At 36.9% G+C, this 21,810-nt stretch overlaps 1 pseudogene across 1 annotated transcript; it reads left to right on the top strand.

Moving 5' to 3' along the window:
- Positions 1-1,368: 1,368 nt before the first annotated feature.
- Positions 1,369-19,506, top strand: LOC309804447 (casein kinase II subunit beta-like; annotated as a pseudogene). The gene is made up of 2 exons: positions 1,369-1,526; positions 18,876-19,506. The product of its transcript is annotated as a casein kinase II subunit beta-like (transcript).
- The last annotated feature ends 2,304 nt before the right edge of the window (positions 19,507-21,810 follow it).

Consider the following 21,810-nt stretch of genomic DNA (forward strand, 5'->3'; position numbering starts at 1 on the left):
AAAAACAAAAAGAAAACCAAAACCCCAAATCCCAAAGTTAACATTATACTTAATGATGAAAGACTGAATTATTTCCCTCCTCAAGATCAGGAACAAGGCAAGGATATTCACTCTCACCGCACACATTTAACATAGTATGAGGTGTTCTAGCAAGTTCAGTAAGGCAAGAAAAATAATTAAAAGACAGATATGTAGGTAAGAAAGAAATGAAATTGTCTCTATTCACAGATTATATGATTATATACAAACTGAAGCCTAGGAATACACATATACTCAAAAAAATATCCTTTTAGAATTAATAAGGTAAGCAAGGATACAGGATATAAAATAAACATAAAATATTAATTGTAAACCTATTTGCTAGGAATTAGCTATGGGTTATTTGATCAAATATGTTTCATGCAAACTGCCTAAGAACATCAAAACAATTAGTCAGACCCAAAATTCAATCTGAGTTAGCATTCATATTCAAAGATTTGAATTCAAAGGTAAGTTCATAGACCAAATATCATATTTTTATTTGTTTTGAAGTGTCCATCTGCCCATATGAAAAAAGCTACTGCAACAGTTTGGCAGGCAGTTTAAAGAACCAAAAAACTACTCTGTGCAGGTCAGGTTCACAGGCAAACGGTTGTTGACTTGGAAAGCACAAAAAGTAATAATCACAGCGTGTGATACTTTACCGAGTAGCCAGCCAAAAGTGTCTGTCTAAATAGTCAAAAATTTCAGCTGTCATAAGAATCCTTTGAGGAAACATTATAAATACCTATCAAATTTCAACTATCAGTGGCCAACATTTTTAAAAACAGCATAAATATCTAATAAAACGTTATAGAAAAGTTATAATAATCCTGAGGTACCCATAATTTATATCCTGGCACATTTAAATTGTCCCTTTTGTTTAAAAATGGGCTTTAAAGATATCAATAGTTTTACTTGTATATTTTATAAATATTTGTGTGCTAGTCAATAGTCTGATTTTTAATTGTTTAAAGCAAATCCAATGCCACAAAGAGCTACTTTAGTCATGCCTTGCAGGAGCTCAAGGGGAATATCCTCTATCTTCACCCCTCTGTCCCTCCCCTACCTTCAACTCTTCTCCTCACAGGTCTCTGCCTTGGAAAGGTGGACCTTTGCTGCTCCTTTTCTTGGAAGAGTGGCTGTTGAAAGGAGTTAAATATGGCTCTTGGGTAAGTAAGTCTGGGTTAGAGGACCATGAAGAAGGGTCAGCAAGAGGACAAGCTCCCTTGGTGTCCAGAACTTATAGAATACCCTGTAATTGAGTGGACCACCAGCTGAGCTCCTTGAAGTGAGAGCTACAGGCTGGCAGGGAGAAGGGTGACCCCAGTGTCAACCAAGAAAAGTTAGATGTGGCTGCACTTCAGAGAGCTCACCAACCAGGTGATGGTCACCAATAACAGCAGGAGGATGTTCCCAGTGCTGAAGTTGAGTATGTCTGGCCTGGACCCGAACACCATGTGTTGTTTCAGCTTGGAATTTGTGATGGAGAGCAACCACTTCTGGAAGTGTGTGAACAGAGAGTAGATGCCTGGGGGGTCAGTCCAAGCCATATGTGCATATTGAACTCCTTACATAAATCAAAACTCTAAATTCATATAGTATGAGTTGAGGGTCTACAGGGGATGATTACCAGCCACGGCATTCTCAAGACTCAAGGCATATCTGTCAAGGCTTATCAGAAAGAGATTATGGCTCTTAAAACTAAATACAACTGATTTGCAAGGGCTTGCTGTGATGCAAAAAGAAACAGGGATCACAAAGATAAGATGGAAGAACACAGAGACAAACAGCAACCTGGGTATTACTAATGGAAGTAGCTTATCCCTGGACTCAGTTCCTTCTATCTGCTGTCAACCCCCATCCTCAGTTTGGAGGTCCTGTCTCACTTTTCTCCATCCATGGTTGTGAAAAATGCTCTATGCTGAGGAACCACAGTTCACCCATCCCTGTCCCTGTCCTCAAAGTTGTGCCTAGGCCCCCTTCCCACTTGGAGAAGCTCATACTTAGCCCATACACTCATTGGAAAAATTCTCCAACCGATTCTGATAATTCATTTGCAAGTTGTCCATGATCTGATCCCATGAACTTAGCCCAGCCTCAGCATGTGTGTGCATACTATCATGTTACTCCTGAGCACAACAAGACTGCATCAGTGCCTCAACCTGTGTTCAGCTAGCAGGGCACCTTCACACCAGGTTCTCAGGCAGCATAGCTGCCTAAAGGGCTGGGAGTCCAGTCCTTCCCAGTGAACACTATCTTACCCAAATAATCTCAGGTCCCTTCTCCTCAGGATTCTCACTCTTTAAGAACCATGTCATGGCCACAGATATTCCTGACAGCCAATATCACACCTTGGCTTCATAACCTCATGGATATCCCCGTCAACACCTTCCATGTAAACCAAAGCCTTTCCTTAAAATATACACTATTTTTTTTTCTTATGTCTACCAGTGTTGATTTGATCTAGGTACAAAATAGTCTCATGGGTCAAGAAAGAAAAAAAAATCTTATTAACTTCACTTTAAAATATGAAAAGGAATATATGTTCTGCTGTTCATCAAAAAAATAACCTCACCCATCATCTGCAACACAAGTGTAGTCCTATGTTGTGTTTATATGCTACAGATGAATTTAAGTATGGAAACAAAATTCAGTTGGACTATTAAATCACCATTACTTGATCATAATAAAATTTTGTTTGCTAAGATCCAGAACCTTATTTTTTTGTGTCTCATACAGCATATAGAAGGTTTGACACACTAGAATTAATAAACTCAACTCATCTTATTTAGTGAAATAAAAAGCATAATTTCAATTGCATTCCTTGTTGCTTCAGAGTAGTTTTCAGGTCCCTTTTGTGACAGCTATCATACTTATAGTTAAGCTTTTAAGGACAAAATAATAAATTCATAGTTGAGGAAAACAGACTTTAATTGAAATGGAAATTTCACTGTTCTGCCCACTAGAATGTGTTTATTTTGAGCATATGTAATTGCCTCTTGTATTGTTAAACCTACAATGGCAATATTTTTCTTCTGAAAAAAATAGCCAAAGACAATCAGCAAAACATTTTCTGCAAAATAAAGGAAATATGCAAAAAAAAAAAAAAAAGAAACAACAACAACAAAAATCTAAATACAGTTCTAAAAAGACCTAGTGAGAGGATTCAGTACTAGAAATTAGTGAAAAATATAATCCACTAAAATTTTCAAAAGTTACTTAGCTCAGCATTCACTCCAGGAAAAAATAAATTTTAGGATGGAGAACTCTTATTACATATGTATATTTTTAAAAAACCTAATGAATGATTTAACTGACTTTTCTTATTAATTATCTCCTCAATCTGCCTCTTAAAGACAGATTAAAATGCAGTAATTTTTCTTTATTTTTTTTAAATTAATAGACTATTTATAGAGACTATTTTTAGTTTAATGAAAAAAGTAAATGTAAAATACAGATTTCCCAATTGTGCCCTTGATTGTGTTTAGCATTTTTTGTCTGGACTATAAAAGTCTCTGACTTAGTAAACTTCCCTTTTTAATCCATCCATTGTTAAAACTGTAAAAGAAATCTTTTTAAAAAGAAAATCTTATCTCCTGTCATATCTATGTGGTAAACTAGAGTTGAAATATTGAAAAATATACCAATCCATTAGTGAACATCCCTGACTCTACCACTTACATAAAGACTTCACTGTGGTCATTGTTCTCACATGCAATGGGAATCACCTGAGAGCCTGTTCAACCCTGGGTTGCTGATTCAGGTTGTGAAACAATGGGTCTGGGTAGGTCTTGAGAATCTGCATTGCTAACAAGTTCACAATTGATGCTGATACTCCTGGTCCCAGAGCCAAAGTGTGAGAACTACTGCCTTATAATTTTCCTATTTCTGATTCATCTTGTCTTCTTCCTTCTGTAAGGGTTTTGTTTTTTTATTGCTGCATTAAAAAAATTCTGATATTTAATGACAATAAAATTAGTTTATTTAGCTCCCAAATCTGAATTCCTTTATGTCTCTTCTAAAAGAAAACTTTTTCTTCTCTACTTCCTCAGCCAGTATATTTCTATCAGCTTTCTGTCTATCATATCTTATTATCTTGTCCACTGTTCTTCCACTCCTGTTCCCTTTGTATTGTAAGTTTGTATCATTTTAGTACTGAATATCATTGTATTGGGATGTCTGAAAAAAAGATAAAACAAACTTGTTAGGATCATCATTTTGGGTAAACATATCTTTATGATTTTATCATATCTAAATCTATAAATATAACTGTAGCATAAAAAGAGAAAAACATGAGGGTGGATAACAAAAAATCTTCATATTTATATTTAGGAACTGGTTATAAGAGAAAAGTGACCAACAGGAACAATCAGAGAAAATTTGGAGTTTGTATTGACATTAAAATCAAGAGAAGAGGGAAAGGAGTAATAACAAAATAAGAATAGAAAAGTGATGAGCTGGTTAGTATCTTCATGTATTATTTTGGCAAGAAGCTATAATTTTAAAACAAAATTTTGTAAGGCTACATGTCTTGCCCCTTAGGAAATATCTTCCTCTCTTCATGTAATACAAGGAGTAGAATTATCTGGAGAAACTCAAGGAGCTCACTCTGGGAGAAAGGGACAGTGAGTCCACTGGGACGAGGGTCTCCCATTTCCTTGCTCAGCTCTTCCTATGGGAAGTGTGGCTTTATTTCATGACAAGAATATCTATAAAAATCCTTTGGGCCCCAAAATATCTCTGGATGCTGGGAAACTCATTTGTCCAAATAACTCCTGTAAGTGGTTGGCACCTAGACTTCTTGACACCAAGCAGTCTGTTTATCCCAAAGTGACAAACTTTCAAGTTTGAACTATAAAAAGGAAGAGTAACTAGGGGTGGGTCTTTCCAGTGAAAATCAGACTGACAATATTGGCCCACCAGCTTTACCATACATCTCTCCCTGTGGTAGTGGGGGAAGGAAGACCTGTGCTCTTTTTCTTTTATTTTTTTAATTGTGATAAAATATATATAACACCAGAACTTTTTCATCTTCCCCAATTGAAACTCTGTAACATTAGATATAACTCACCAGTCCCCCTCCCTGTTTCCTCTGACAAGCTCCATTTCACTCTCTGCCTTTATGAATTTGACTACTGTAGATACTTCATATAAGTGGGATAATACAATAATTATCTTTTTTGTAACTGGCTTATTTCACTGAGCATAATGTTTTCAAGGTCATCCACACTGTGACATGAGTCAAAATTTCATTCTTTTTTTAAGATTGAATAATATTTCATTGTATATATGCCTTGTTTATTCATTTATCTGTTGATGGGCACATAGGTTGATTCCACCATTTGGTTATTGTGAATGATGCTGCTATGAACATAAGTGTACTGATATCTTTTTGCATCTCAGCTTTCAATTCTTTGTGGTATATGCTCAAATGTGAAATTGCTATAAAATATAATAATTCTATGTTTACAATTTTGAGGAAGAGTTATACAATTTTCCACAGCAGCTGCATCATTTTACATTCTCACCAGCAATGCACAAGGGTTAAACTTTCTACACATCCTCACCAACACTTGTTATTTTCTGTTTTTGTTTCTGTGTTTTGTTTGTTTTGTTTTGTTTTTTATTATAGCCATCCTAAATGGTACAGAATGGTACCTCACAGTGTTATTTATTGATTTAGCCTCCTTTACATTGGCAGTCATTTCTTTATGCAAGTTTTCATTTCTTCAGTAAAGCTTATTTCTTAACCCATGTTATGTAACATTGACAAATTTGTCCCAAAGCTGGTGCATGATAGGTAGCAACAAAAGAGAGCACTGCTTTTTATTACAAGTGGAGACCTAGAAAGACCCACTTTGCACACAATACCTGTGACAAAGGGACCTACCTATAGGTCACATCAGAACTATCTAGTAAGAAAATGAAAAAGTTTTTGACTTTTAAGAACCAACTTTTAGAGGGGACCTTCAAGATAGTGGAGTAGTAAGATGTGGAGATCACCTTCGTTTCCACAATACATCAGAAATACATCTACATGTGGAACAACTCCTACGGAACACCTACCGAACACTGGCAGAAGACCTCAGAGTTTCCAAAAGGCAAGAAACACTCCACGTACCTGGGTAGGGCAAAAGAAAAAAGAAAAAACAGAGACAAAAGAATAGGGATGTGACTTGTACCTCTAGGAGGGAACTGTGAAGGAGGAAAATTTCCCACATTCTAAGGAGCCCCTTCACTAGCAGAGACAGGGTGGGGGGTGGGCAGGAAGGAAGCTTAGGAGCCACAGAAGAGAGTGCAGCAACAGGGGTGCAGAGGGCAAAGCAGAAAGATTCCCGCAGAGAGGATTGGTGCCAACCAGCACTCACCAGCCCGAGAGGCTTGTCTGCTCACCCGCTGGGGTGGGTGGAGGCTGGGAGCTGAGGATCAGGCTTTGGAGGTCACAGCCCAACAAGAGGACTGGGGTTGGCTGCATAAAGACAGCCTGAAGGGGGCTAGTGTGCCACAACTAGCTGGGAAGGAGTCAGGGGAAAAGTCTGTACCTTCCAAAGAGGAAAGAGACCATTGTATTGGGGTGTGCGAGGAGAGGGGATTCCTTCTGCCTGTACCCACAGAAGGCAGAGAACTGCCTAAGCAACCTCTAGAGATGAGCATGAGCCTTGGCTATCAGCTCGGACCCCAGAAATGGGCATGAAACGTTAATGCTGCTGCCTCTGCCACCAAGAATCCTGTGTGCAAGCAGTTCATTACCCAAACACCCCCACCACCCTGGGAACTTGTGCAGCACACCACAGCTAGGGTCCCGAGATCCAGGGACAACTTCCCCGGGAGAAAACATGGAAAGCCTCAGGCTGTTGCAATGTCAAGCTGGCCTCTGCCACTGCAGGCTCACAGCGCATTCCAATTATGACTACCATACCCCTCCCTCTCTTACGCCTGAGAGAGCAAGAAAGACCTAATCAACTGCTGCTATAACCCCTTCCTGTCTAGGTGGGGAAAAGTCACCTGAGGGCAACCTACATGCAGAGGCGGGGCCAAAACCAAACCTGAACCCCAGGAGCTCTGCAAACAAAGAAGAGAAAGGGAAATTTCTGCAGCCTCAGGAGCAGTGGATTAAACCCACATAATCAACTTGATGAATGCTGCTTCTGTGGAATACCTAAATAGACAAGAAATGTTCCCAAAATTGAGTCAGTGGACTTTGGGAGCAAGTGTAGACTTGGGGATTGCTGTCTGTGACTGACTTGTTTCTGATTTTTATGTCTATCTTAGTTTAGTTTTTAGTGCTTGTTAACTAACATTGGTGGATTTGTTTATTGGTTTGCTTGCTCTCTTCTTTTTTATATTTTTTTATATTTTTATTTTGATTTTTTTAACGTTTTTTTATATATTTTTTTTTCTTCCTTTTCTTCTAAGCCATGTGGCTGACAGGGTCTTGGTGCTCTGGCCAGATGTCAGGCCTGAGCCTCCTAGGTAGGAGAGTAAAGTTCAGGACATCAGACGGCCAGAGACCTCCAGGCCCCACATAATATCAATCGGTGAGAGCTCTCCCAGAGATCTCCATCTCAACACTAAGACCCAGCTCCACCCTATGGCCAGCAAGCTCCAGAGCTGGATGCCCCATGCCAAACAACTAGCAAGACAGGAACACAACCCCACCCATTAGCAGACAGGCTGCCTGAAAATCATACTAAGTTCACAGACACCCCAAAAACACTCCACCAGACGTGGACCTTCCCACCAGAAAGACAAGATCCAGCCCCAACCACCAAAACACAGGCACCAGTCCCCTCCACTAGGAAGCCTACAGAAGGCACTGAGCTAACTGCATCCACAGGGAGCCAACACCAAAATCAATGGGAACTATGAACTTGCAGCCTGCAAAAAGAAGACTCCAAACTCAGTAAGTTAAACAAAATGAGAAGACAGAGAAACATACAGTAGATAAAGGAGCAAGGTAAAAACACACCAAACAAATGAAGAGAAATGGACAGTCTACTTGAAAAAAATGCAGAATAATGATAGTAAAGATGATCTACAATCTTGGAAATACAATGGAGAAAATACAAGAAATATTTAACAAGGACCTAGAAGAACTAAGGAGCAAACAAACAATGATGAACAATACAATAAGTGAAATTTAAAATTCTCTGTTCTTCTGCCTCAGTTATTCTGCTATTGATTCCTTCTAGAGAATTTTAAATTTCACTTATTGTATTGTTCATCATTGTTTGTTTGACCTGGAAAATAAAATAGTGGAAATAACTGCCAAAGAGCAGAATAAAGAAATAAGAATGAAAATAATTGAGGACAGGCTCAGAGATTTCTGGGACAATATTAAACACACCAACATTCGAATTATGGGTTCCCAGAAGAGCAAGAGAAAAAGAAAGGGGCTGAGAAAATATTTGAAGTGATTAGAGTGGAAAACTTCTCTAACATGGGAAAGGAAACAGCTAATCAAGCCCAGGAAGCACAGAGAGTACCATACAGGATAAATCCAGGGAGAAATAAGCCAAGACACATGTTAATCAAACTATCAAAAAGTAAATACAAAGAAAAAATATTAAAAGCAGCAAGGGAAAAGCAACAAATAACATACAATGTAATCCCCAAAAAGTTAACAGTTGATTTTTCAGAAGAAACTCTGCAAGACAGAAGTGAGTACCAAGACAAATTTAAAGTGGCCAAAGGGAGAAACCTACAACCAAGATTACTCCATCCAGCAAAGATCTTATTCAGATTCAGTGGAGAAATTAAAACCTTTACAGACAAGCAAAAGCTAAGAGAAATCAGCACCACCAAAACAGCTTTACAACAAATGCTAAATGAACTTCTCTAGGTAGGAAACACTAGAGAAGGAAAGACCTACAAACACAAATCCCAAAAAATTAAGAAAATGGTAATAGGAATATACATATTGATACTTACCTTAAATGTAAATGGATTTAATGCTCCAACCAAAACACATAGACTGGCTGAATGGATACAGAAACAAGACCTATATATATGCTGTCTACAAGAGACCCACTTCAGATATAGTGACACCTACAGACTAAAACTGAGGGGATGGAAAAAGATTTTCCATGCAAATGGAATTCAAAAGAAAGCTGGAGTAGCATTTCTTATATCAGAAAAACTGACTTTAAAATAAAAGCTATTACAAGAGACAGAGAAGGACACTATATAATCATCAAGGGATCAGTCCAAGAAGAAAATATAAAAATGATAAATATTTATGCACCCAATATAGGAACACCTCAGTACATAAGGCAAATACTAATAGCCATAAATGAGGAAATCAACAGTAACACAATAATAGTAGGGGACTTTAACACCCCACTGTCCTTTGGATGATCACCAAAGGACAGATCATCCAAAATGAAAATAAGTATAGAAACACAAGCTTTAAATGACACATTAGACAAGATGGACTTAATTGATATTTATAAGACATTCCAACAAAAAACAACAGAATACACACTCTTCTCAAATGCTCATGGAATATTCTCCAAGACAGATCATATCTTGGGTCACATATTAAGCCTTGGTAAATTTAAGGAAATTGAAATTGTATCAAGTATCTTTTTCAACAACTACACTATGAGGCTAAATTATCAATTACAGGAAACACACTCTGAAAAATACAAATACATGGAGGCTAAACAACATGCTACTAAATAAACAAGAGATCACTGAAAAATCCAAGAGGAAATTAAAACATACCTAGAAACAAATGACATTGAAAACACAATAACCCAAAGCCAATGGGATGCAGCAAAAGCATTTCTAAGAGGGAAGTTTATAGCAATACAAATCTACCTCAAGAAACAAGAAAAATCTCAAATAAAAAACCTAACCTTACACCTAAAGCCATTAGAGAAAGAAGAACAAAAAAACTCCAAAGTTAGCAAAAGGAAAGAAATCATAAAGATCAGATCAGAAATAAATGAAAAAGAAATGAAGGAAACAATAGCAAAGATCAATAAAACTAAAAGCTTGTTGTTTGAGAAGATAAGAAATATTTAGTTTTTTGTCCAATGCTGACAAATTTTCGTCTTTTGCTAACTTGCTCTGCATCTATAAATATTTATTTTGGAAAATATTAACAAACTTCTTTTGCCCAGAATGAAAAACTTTAAAGTTTAAGATGGATTATACAAAAGAACACATGCTTTTCTTTTCAAAGGAGAGTGATTTTAAGAGCTTATAATTACTTAGTAAAGCTTTTCTGAAGATCAAATGCTTTTTAAATGCCCCTTTTTTGGTAATCTCTAAATTAATTGGAAGCATGTAAAATTGTTCTAAATTAATGATAAAAAAATCAACTTCAAATTTTTTAACTGGCTCTTTAAGTTTTATATTAACAAATTGTAGTTCATGATATACCTTAAAATATTCTGATAAAGTATCCAGATTAAGTTCATCCAAAGAAGAGATAATGCATTTCTACATTTGTTTGTGATAATTGGAGTGAAGACTGTATTAAATTAATAATGATATTTTGACAGTGTAAAGGTGCAAATGTACATGAAAGTAATATTTTGCCAATGATAAGATGTATTTTATACTAGACCTGACTTAAGCCTTTTGCACAGGATATTTCTTTGTCTGGAAATGGCTTTCCACATATAATCTCCTGGCTTACTCCTTCAATTTCATTCCTCATGGAGGCCACACCTGACCACTCCACATCAACTGCCCCAATGTACTATGAAAACTCTTGCTCTGTTAGATTTTTTTCATAACATGAATTTTTATCTGCTATGTTTATTCTTTTATTTTCCAAATTGTTTATTGATTGCCTCCCTTGCCCCTGCCAGAATTCAAGTTCCTCAAGTGCAAGAACTCAAGTTTTTCTTGCTAGTTGATCAGTCCCCAAGACCTAGAATCATTTTTGGAAAATAGGAGCCCAGTACATATGTGTCAAAAAAACACTCAATGACCTAGGAGGAATTTCAGGAAGACTTTTGTTGTAATAATCACATAAAAATACATAATGCCTATAAAACAGCAATAACTAATTAGATGGGAAGAACAGGCTGGAATGAAAAAGGAATAATGAGCCAAAAATGGGTTTAGGTGAGATTAAAAAATACCGCTAAGAAAGTAAAAAACACAATCTAAAAATTACGGCCACACCAGAGGTCATAAGACAACAAGAAACATTAATATGATTATAAATGTCACAACAATAATCCTTTTTTGGTTAAATTCCTGAATCAAAAGCAAAGTATAAAGTCTGAGTTTTAAAGATGAGATAACTACATGTACACAGAGAGAAACAAATTACCCAAATATGTGATAAAAATGTTAAAAAAATAATTATATACAAAAAAACATTTAAAAAGTGATGAAGAATGAAAGAAATGTCAATTGATATTTACAAACATACCAGTCTAAATTAGGGATATGATTAGTCTGAAACCATTGAGTGTCAGAAAAAAATGATAAGAAGGTAAAAGAGAAGTTAATAAGAAATCAATGATAGTATGAAAAAGGAAAAAAAATTCAACATAAAAAGAAGATAATAAAAAAAGGATATTGAGGTCATTTAAGTACTAAACAGTAGGCTGTTCTTTCTATGTAACTATGTTCTCACTCTATCCACTTTCTGTCTCCTATTTTTCCCACATACTTTGGACATTTTAAAATAAATTGCAACACACTTGAAAACAGATAAATTATAAGGGTTTACATCACATTTTCTTACCACAATGTTATAAAACTAGTAATTATAACAAAATGTGATAAAATATTTTGAAGTTAAAGCACACATTTCTGAAAGTTTGTGTAAATAGGAAAATAAAAGCTGAGTTTTTAGATTTCTTATAAATATCAAAGTAAATTATGTACCTCAAAACTCAAGCACAGGGGAGGAGTCAAGATGGTGGTGTGGGAACATGCAGAGTTAATGTCTCCCCACAACTAGGGTGCCTGCTGGCCACTGGTAGGGGACTCTGACCCGCAAGGAGACAGGAGGAACCCCAGAGTGAACCAGTGGGATGTAGGTGGACCAAGGAGGGAGAAGTGGAGCCCAGACAGGATTGGCGTACCTTGGGCTGGGGAGCTTGCTGCATTCCCAAATCAATTCCCCCTCCCTCCAAAGCCCCATCCAGGCCACGTGGATCCTGGGGACATAGGAGGGAGGCCACAGAGATCAGGAGTGGCAAGCAGGAGGGGCCATCCAGGAGGATCAGGAGAGGAGTAGAGGGTGATTACCCTGCTCACTCGGGCACAGGGAGCCTGCTGAGCACCCAGGCTGGTCCCCTGCCCTCCAAGACCCCCATTTCCCCCTACCACAATGGTCCTGGGGCATAGGAGAGAGACCTGGGAGATCAGAGAGACAGGCAGGAGGGGCCCTCCCAGACCCCAAACCAGAGGAGCAGGAGAGGAGAGGAGGGCATTTGCTCTGCCCACTCGAGCACGGGAAGCCTGCTGGGCTCCCAGGTGAGGTACCCTGCCCTCTGAGACCAGGAGTGGGTGGCACACCTGGGTCCCTACTGTTCCTTGAGTATAAGCCCCACCCCCCACAGCACTCAGGACCTTTTCCAGCCTTTGGGTCCTGAGCATTGGCCCCATCCGCCACCCAAACTTCACCCTTGCTTAGGCCCCACTCTCCACAGCCAAGGCCTTCCTTCCCCCACCCTTTTTTTTTTTCCTTTTCCCTCCTCCTCTTTTCTACTATTGGGTACAAATGTACATTCCAATTGTTGATTCATATATATTTTTATTTTTACATTCTTTCTAATAAATCTGTTAGTTTCCTAGTTTAATTTTATTTTTTACTTTGTTACTGTTTTTTTTTTGCTGCCACACGTGACTTGTGGGATCTTGATTCATGACCCATGGGTCAGGTGGAAGCTCCTGCAGTGGGAGCTCTGAGTCTGAACCACTGGACTAACAGAGAACCTCAGACCCCAGGGAATATTCATCAGAGTGAGTTCTCCTGGAGGTCCTCATCTCAGCACAAAGACCAACTCTACTCAATAGCTTACAAACTAGTGTTGGAAGCCTCAGGCCAAACAACCAGTAAAAGAGGAACACAACCTATTCATTAAAAACAAAACAAAAAATGAGACAGCAAAAAAATATGTCACAGTTGAATGAGCAAGGTAAAAACCTACAAGACTGAGCAAATGAAAAGGAAATAGGCAATCTACCTGAAAAAGAATTCAGAGTAATGATAGTAAAGATGATCCAGAATCTCAGAAATAGAATGGAAGCACAGATTGAGAAAATACAAGAAATGTTTAACAAAGACCTAGAAGAACTAAAGAACAAACAAACAGAGATGAACAACACAATAACTGAAATGAAAAATACACTGGAAGGAATCAGTAAAAGAATAGTGGAGGCAGAAGAATGAATAAGTGAGCTGGAAGACAAAATGGTGGAAATAACTGAGGAGGAGAAAAATAAAGAAAAAAGAATGAAAAGAATTGAAGACAACCTCAGAGACCACTGAGACAATACTAAATGCACCAACATTCAAATTATAGGCATCCCAGAAGAAGAAGAGAAAAAGAAATGGTCTAAGAAAATATATGAAGAGATTATAGTGGAAAACTTCCTTAACATGGGAAAGGAAAGAGTCACCCAAATCCAGGAAGCAAAGAGAATCCCAATACAGGATAAAACCTAGGAAAAATACACCAGTACATATATTAATCAAATTAACAAAAATGAAATGCAAAGAAAAATATTAAAAACAGCAAAAGAAAAACAAACAAACAAAAAAACATACAAAGAAATCCTTGTAAGGTTATCAGCTGATTTTTCAGTGGAAACTCTGCAAGCCAGAAGGGAGTGGCAGGATATACTTAAAGTGATGAAAGAAAAAAACCTACAACCAAGATTACTGTACCCAGCAAGGATCTAATTCAGGTTTGATAGAGAAGTCAAAAGCTTTCCAGACAAACCAAAGCTAAGAGAATTCAGCACCATGAAACCAGTTTATAACAAATGCTAAAGAAACTTCTCTAAGCAGGAAACACAAAGAGAAGAAAAAGACCCACAAAAACAAACCGAAAACAGTTAAGAAAATGGTAATAGGAACATACATATAGATAATAAACTTGAAAGTAAATAAACTAAATGCCCCAACCAAAGGACACAGACTGGCTGAATGGATACAAAAAAAGACCCATATATATGCTTTTGTAAATCAATTGTAAATCAATTACAGGAAAAAAACCTGAAAAAAACATAGGGGTTAAACAGTGCTCTCCTAAATAACCAAGAGATCACTGAAGAAATCAAAGAAATAAAAAATACATAGAAACAAATGATAATGAAAACAAGGTGAGCCAAAACCTATGGGGCCCAGCAAAAGCAGTTCTAACAGGGAAGTTTACAGCAATTCAATCTCACCTCAAGAAACAAGAAAAAAACTCGCATAAACAGTCTAATCCTACTTTTAAGACAACTAAAGAAAGAAGAGCAAAGAAAACCCAAAGTCAGAGGAAGGAAAGAAATCATAAAGATCAGAGCAGAAATAAATAAATAGAAATGAAGAAAACAATAGCAAAGTTAAATAAAACTAAAAGCTGGTTCTTTAAGAAAATAAACATAATTGATAAACCCTTAGCCAGACTCATCAAGAAAAAGAGGGAGGAGACATAAATCAATAAAATTAGAAATGAAAAGGAGAAATCACAACTGACACTGCAGAAATACAAAGGATTATAAGAGACTACTACAAACAACCATATGCCAATAAAATGGACAACCATGAAGAAATGGACAAATTCTTCGAAAGGTACAATTTTCCAAAACTAAACCAGGAAGAATTAGAAAATATGTACAACCCTATCACAAGTAATGAAATTAAAACCATAATTAAAAATCTTCCAACAGGGCTTCCCTGGTGGCGCAGTGGTTAGGAGTCCACCTGCCGGTGCAGGGGACGCGGGTTTGTGCCCCGGTCCAGGAGGATCCCACGTGCCATGGAGCGGCCGGGCCCATGAGCCATGGCCAATGAGCCTGCGTGTCCGGAGCCTGTGTTCCGCAACAGGAGAGGCCACAACAGTGAGAGGCCCGTGTACCACCAAAAAAAAAAAAAAATCTCCCAACAAAAATATGTCTAGGACAAGATGGCTTCTCAGGTGAATTCTATCAAACATTTACAGAAGAGCACATTTAGAGAAGAACAAACACCGATCCTTCTCAAACTCTTCCAAAAAATTGCCGAGGGAGAAACACTCCCAAATTCATTCTACAAAGCCACCAGCACCCTGATAACAAAACCAGAAAAAGATATCACACAAAATGAAAACTACAGGCCAATATCACTGATGAACAGAGATGTAAAAATCCTGAACAAAACACTAGCAAACAGAATCCAGCAGCACATGAAAAGGATCACACACCATGATCAAGTGGGATTTATCCCAGGGATGCAAGGATTCTTCAATATATGCAAATCAATCAATGTGATACACCACATTAACAATTTAAGGAATAAAAACAATATGATCATCTCCTAGATGCAGAAAAAGGTGTGACAAAATTCAACACCGATTTATTATAAAAAACTCTCCAGAAAGTGGGCATAGAGGGAACCTACCTCAACATAATAAAGTCCATATATGACAAACCCACAGCAAGCATCATACTCAATGGTGAAAAACTGAAAGCATTTCCACTAGGATCAAGAAAAAGAGAAGGATGTCCACTCTTGCCACTCCTATTCAACATAGTTTTGGAAGTCCTAACCATGGCAATCAGAGAAAAAAAAAAAGAAATAAAAGGAATACAAATTGGATAAATAAGGATTAAAACTGTCATTATTTGCTGATGACATGATACTATACATAGAAAATCCTAAAGATACCACCAGAAAACTATTAGAACTAATCAATGAATTTGATAAAGTTGCAGGTTACAAAATTAATGTACAGAAATCTCTGGCATTCCTATACACCACAACAAAACATCAGAAAGAGAAATTAAAGAAACACTCCCATTTACCATTGCAGCAAAAAGAATAAAATACCTAGGAATAAACCTGCCTAAGGAGGCGAAAGACTTGTACTCAGAAAACTATAAAACACTGATGAAAGAAATCAAAGATGACATAAAACAGATGGAGAAATATACCATGTTCTTGGATTGGAAGAATCAATATTGTGAAAATGACTATATAGACTAAAGCAATCTACAGATTCAGTGTAATCCCTATCAAACTACCAATGGCATTCTTCACAGAATTAGAACAAAAAATCTTACAATTCGTATGGAAACACAAAAGACCCCAAATAGCCAAAGCAATCTTGAGTAAAAAAAAAAAATGGATTTGGAGGAGTCAGGCTCCCTGACTTCAAACTATACCACAAAGCTACAGTAATCAAGACAGTAAGGTACTAGCACAAAAACAAATATAGATCAATGGTACAGGACAGAATGACCAGAGATAAATCCTTGCACATATTGGCACCTGTTTTATGGCAAAGGAGGCCAGAACATACAATGGAGAAAAGACAGCCTCTTCAATAAGTGGTGCTGGGAAAACGGGACAACTACATGTAAAAGAATGAAATTAAAACATTACCTAACACCATATACAAAAATAAACTCCAAATGGATTAATGATTTCAATGTAAGACCAGACACTATTAAACTTTTGGAGAAAAACATAGGAAAATCACTCTTTGACATAAACCATGGGAAGAACTTTTTTGACCCACCTCCTAGAGTAACAGAAATAAAAACAAAAATAAACACATAGGACTTAATTAAACTTCAAAGCTTTTACACAGCAAAGGAAACCATAAACAAGACAAAAAGACAACCCTCAGAATGGGAGAAAATATTTACAAATAAAACAACAGACAAAGGATTAATCTCCAAAATATACAAATAGCTCATGCAGTTCAATACCAAAAAAAAAAACAATCCAGTTAAAAAATGGGCAGAAGACCTAAATAGACATTTCACCGAGGAAGACATGTGCCAAGAGGCACCTGAAAAGATGCTCAACATCACTAATTATTAGAGAAATGAAATCAAAACTATGAGGTATCACCTCACGCCAGTCAGAATGGCCATTATCAAAAAATCTAGAAACAATAAATGCTGGAAAGAGTGTGGTGAAAAGAGAACCCTCCTGCACTGTTGGTGGGAATGTAAATTGATCCAACCACTATGGAAAACAGTATGGATGTTCCTTAAAGAACTAAAAATAGAACTACCATACGACCCAGCAATCCCACTCCTGGGCATATACCCTGTGAAAACCATAATTCAAAAAGGGTCATGTACCACAATGTTCATTGCAGCTCTATTTACAGTAGCCAAGACATGGAAGCAACCTAAGTGTCCATCAACAGATGAATGGATAAAGAAGATGTGGCACATATATACAATGGAATATTACTCAGCCATAAAAAGAAACGAAATTGAGTTATTTGTAGTGAAGTGGGTGGACCTAGAGTCTGTCATACAGAGTGAAGTATGTCACCATATGCTAATGTATATATATGGAACCAAAAAAAAAAAAATGGTACTGATGAACCTAGTTGCAGGGCAGGAATAAAGAGGTAGACATAGAAAATGGACATGTTGACATGGGGTGGGAGGGGGAATCTGGGGCAAAGTGAGAGTAGCATTGATGTATATACACTACCGAATGTAAAATAGTTGGCTGGTGGAAAGAAGAAGCATAGCACAGGGAGATCGGCTAGGTGCTTTGTGATGACATAGAGAGGTGGGATAGGGAGGATGGGAGGGAGGCTTAAGAAGGAGGGGATATGGGGACATGTGTATGCATATGGCTGATTTGCTTTGTTGTGCAACAGAAACTAACATGGTATTGTGAAGCAATTATACTCCAATAAAGATGTACTAAAAAAAAAAAGGTATCAATAGAAAAAAAAAAAAAAAGAAAACTCAAGCATAAGGACATTTTGAAAATCTGCAGTATTTACAAAAGCTGAAGATACACAGTTCCAAAGACAATCAGCTCCACTCCTATATATATATCTAAACCCAACAGGAGTGCATTCATAAGTTCACTGAAAGGCATGCACTAGAATATTCATTATAGCATTATTTGTAAGCCCAAACTGGAAGCTACCCATATACATGTCCACTCATAGGAGAAGCCATAAGAATTGTGGAACATTCACACAATGGGAATTGACCATCTATAATGTACATAATGCATAATTTATCAACACTAAGTACAAAAACAGACAGGACTAATCTCTGGTTTTAGAAGTCATGAGAGCAGTTAACTGGAATGGTTTTTACTGAGATGAGAATGTGCTAGGTTATTGGTATTCTGTTTTTGATCTGAGTCTGACTAAGCAGGTATCTTCTGACATGTGAAATCAATCCATTGAGCTGAACTCTTTTGATGTGGTCACTAGTCTTTACCGATACTATGTTCAATAAACACTTAAAAGTACATAGAAATTAAAAATATCATTCCCATGATGTTTTTATTTATTAATTCATTAAAATAAGTAGAAGCACATTTTTTTTTAATGTGGTACGTGGGCCTCTCACTGTTGTGGCCTCTCCCGTTGCGGAGCACAGGCTCCGGATGCGCAGGCTCAGTGGCCATGGCTCACGGGCCCAGCCGCTCCGCGGCAAGTGGGATCCTCCCGGACCGGGGCATGAACCCGCGTCCCCTGCATCGGCAGGCAGACTCTCAACCACTGCGCCACCAAGGAAGCCCAGAAACACATTTTAATCATGACATGCTTTACAAAACAAAAGAAAAAAAGGACCCCTACTTTCAAAGACCTTTATGATCACTCAAGAAAACAAAATTACAGAGACAAAGAAGCATCAGGAAATCAGTAAGGAAAAATAAATGATAAATTTAAAAAAAATGATTTAAACCTCAGGAAGTGTTATTTATACTGGTCCTATGGACTCCATGACTATGAATTATTCTGTTAAGTGGATGAAGACTCCATCCAGGACAAATTTAACCTCAGTCAACTCAATGAGCAGGTGCCTCACAGTAGACAAGCTCTAGATATGATCTTGGACCTGGAGTCTGATGAAGAGCTGGAAGACAACCCCAACCAGAGAACCCTGATTAAGCAGTCAGCCAAGATGTTGTATAGGTTCACCCAGACCACCTATATACTCACAAACCATGGCATCACCCAGATGTTGGAAAAGTACCAGCAGGGGGAGTTTGGCTACTGCCCCATGTGTGCTGTGAGAATAAGCCAATGCTTTCCAATAGCCTTTCTGACACCCCAGGTGAGGCCCTGGTGAAGCTCTACTGCCCCAAGTTCATGGACGTTTCCACACCTAAGACACCATCGAGGCAGCACCACACGGAAGGCCCCTACTTGGGTACAAGTTTCCCTCACAATGCTCTTCATGGTGCATGCTGAATGCCGGCGCAAGTAGCCCACTAACCAGTTTATTTCCAAAGTGTACAGTTGCAAGATCCATCCACTGCCCTACCAGGTGCAGTTCCAAGCCACCAGCAACTTTGAGTCCGTTAAGACCGTTCACTGATTCCCAACCCCACCTGTCACTCAGTCTTTGACAGTTCCAGTCCTCCATTGCCACCTTTAAGGAAACCTCTATGGTTTATATTTTAAATTAAAAGAGTCATTATTGTGGTGTGAATATGAAATAAAGTAGAAAAAAGGCAAAAAAAGCATTTACTCAAAATTTATATAAAATCTTACCAGATATCTTCAGGAAAAAATATTTTAGGGCTTGATGGCTCCTAATATAAATGTTGTAAAATCATAAGGTATTTTAAAAATAATTCTATGGTAATTTATTTAATTACTAAATAAAATCAATTATTTATATTAAGATACTTTAGCTTCATTGATTAATGTATGAGAAGAATACTGAATAATACCATAATAATGAAGAAATTTTTTAAAAGATCTACAAAAACTACCATGTTGAAAGGTACAAGAATCACAGGTTTTTAGAAAGGAAATTTTCATATACCTAAAATCAAATAATTCTCATATTATCTAAATAGTTCTGGGCTATGAATTGAAATAGACTTTGCTGTGTCAAACCACAGACTGACTCGCATTATTTAAAAAAAGAAAATCTCAAATATCACTAGCATATAGCAATTAAATCTTAAGAGAGAATATATTTTTATACTTGATAAAATCAATTAAATGCTTAATAAAATTCAAAGAAAGCATAAGTACCAACAGACGTATCTAAATATGACAAGAATGTGTCTCTCAATCCACCTATATTTCAAAATGTTCTGGAAATTAATTTAATAGATTTATGATTATAAATGTGAAAAGAAGCTAAAATTTAGGTATTTGATCTAGCAACTACTATAATGTACTATAAAACCTTTTATTTTTGCCTTGGAACAGAGAGTCAAGTCAAAAATAATGACTAATCCAATGAAATCAGAGGGCATACAAAATTTATGAACATCAGTGGGGAGAGATTGGATGACACATTAAATTGAGAATTGGCTAATTATGTCAAGTTGGGTTGATATAAAACATCTCTTAGTTGGAGAACTGAAATTCCAATCCCATCTCAGTGGAAAAAATCAAGATGCCTATTTGGAAAGTGTTGTTAGCCATCAAAATCTAGCTAGGCTAATTCAATGACTAATGATAACGCCACACTTCTATGTGAGTGACAACAAATATAGACACTGTAATATTCTTATTCTTCTCAGTATATTGTTTGCTAAGCACTGCATGTTGTTCTAGTTTTTTTTTTTTTCATATTATAAGTGTTAGTTTTTGTTAACTTGATCTTTCTACACCTATCTATCCTTGAGGTGCTTGGATTTATCCTGTAGATACTATGTTGGAATCATGTTAGCCACCTCAGGGTCAGATATTATGAAACATTTTTGTAATCCACAATGGAGACTTTGTAACAAGCTACAGGAGTGGAGAGTAGCAATTTAATTAAGTGTAAGGTATAAATGAGGCAGCAAAATAATAACACTAAAATTCAAACAAGGCCCTTTCAAATAAGCATATTTGTTGAAAATATTTCATCTAAGAGGCAAGTAGACAAGGAGGACAAGGACAAGGAGCAGAAAACTATGGTGTCTTGGAAAACCATATCCATGTGAAAATTGACTACTGTCAGCACCAAGTTATTTCATGTAGTCTTGAATTCAACTGTAATTGAAGCACAGATCATAAATCAGAAAGGTTTTTCAATCTGGCACCCTTAGAGGAAAAAAGTGACAAATGTAATTTTCAGATTGCAAAGCATTAGTTTATCATTGCACTTTGTTGTGAAGATATAGAACAAAGTTGGAGAATATTTATATGCCACGTCCTAATGACACATGGAATAAGAAAGTTGAGCTCACCATTCTGAAACTTAATATCTCTTTTGTTTACTAAAAAAAGCAAAACTGTGATAATCAGATATGTTTCACTTATATCTAGGGATAGTTATATTAAGCATGGTGTTTGTAATAAGAAGCTGCTGTTGCTCAAATGGATATTGCAACATATTTTTCTTGTCCACTCAATTTTATAATCTATGTTAGACAGAATATTTAGCTTACCAACTTACTCTAATTATCCATACGTATACCCCAGTTACCATGTTTTAATTAATGTGAACATTATATGTTATATAAATCATCTTGAGTTATGAAAAACTTTTTAAACTATCTTTCTAGCATATTGTTAAGATAAAATTAAAATTTTATTTATAGTCAATTCACTTAAAAACATTTTATCTGAAGATTTTGAGTGGAAAGAAAAAGCATTACCATTACCTGTACCCTCAGAAGGATTGACTGAGTATCTTAGTATCAAATAACATTTACATAAAGTATGAGATAAC

The sequence above is a fragment of the Mesoplodon mirus genome (assembly GCF_964341445.2).
Source record: "Mesoplodon mirus genome assembly, chromosome: 5".
Taxonomy (NCBI): Eukaryota; Metazoa; Chordata; class Mammalia; order Artiodactyla; family Ziphiidae; genus Mesoplodon; species Mesoplodon mirus.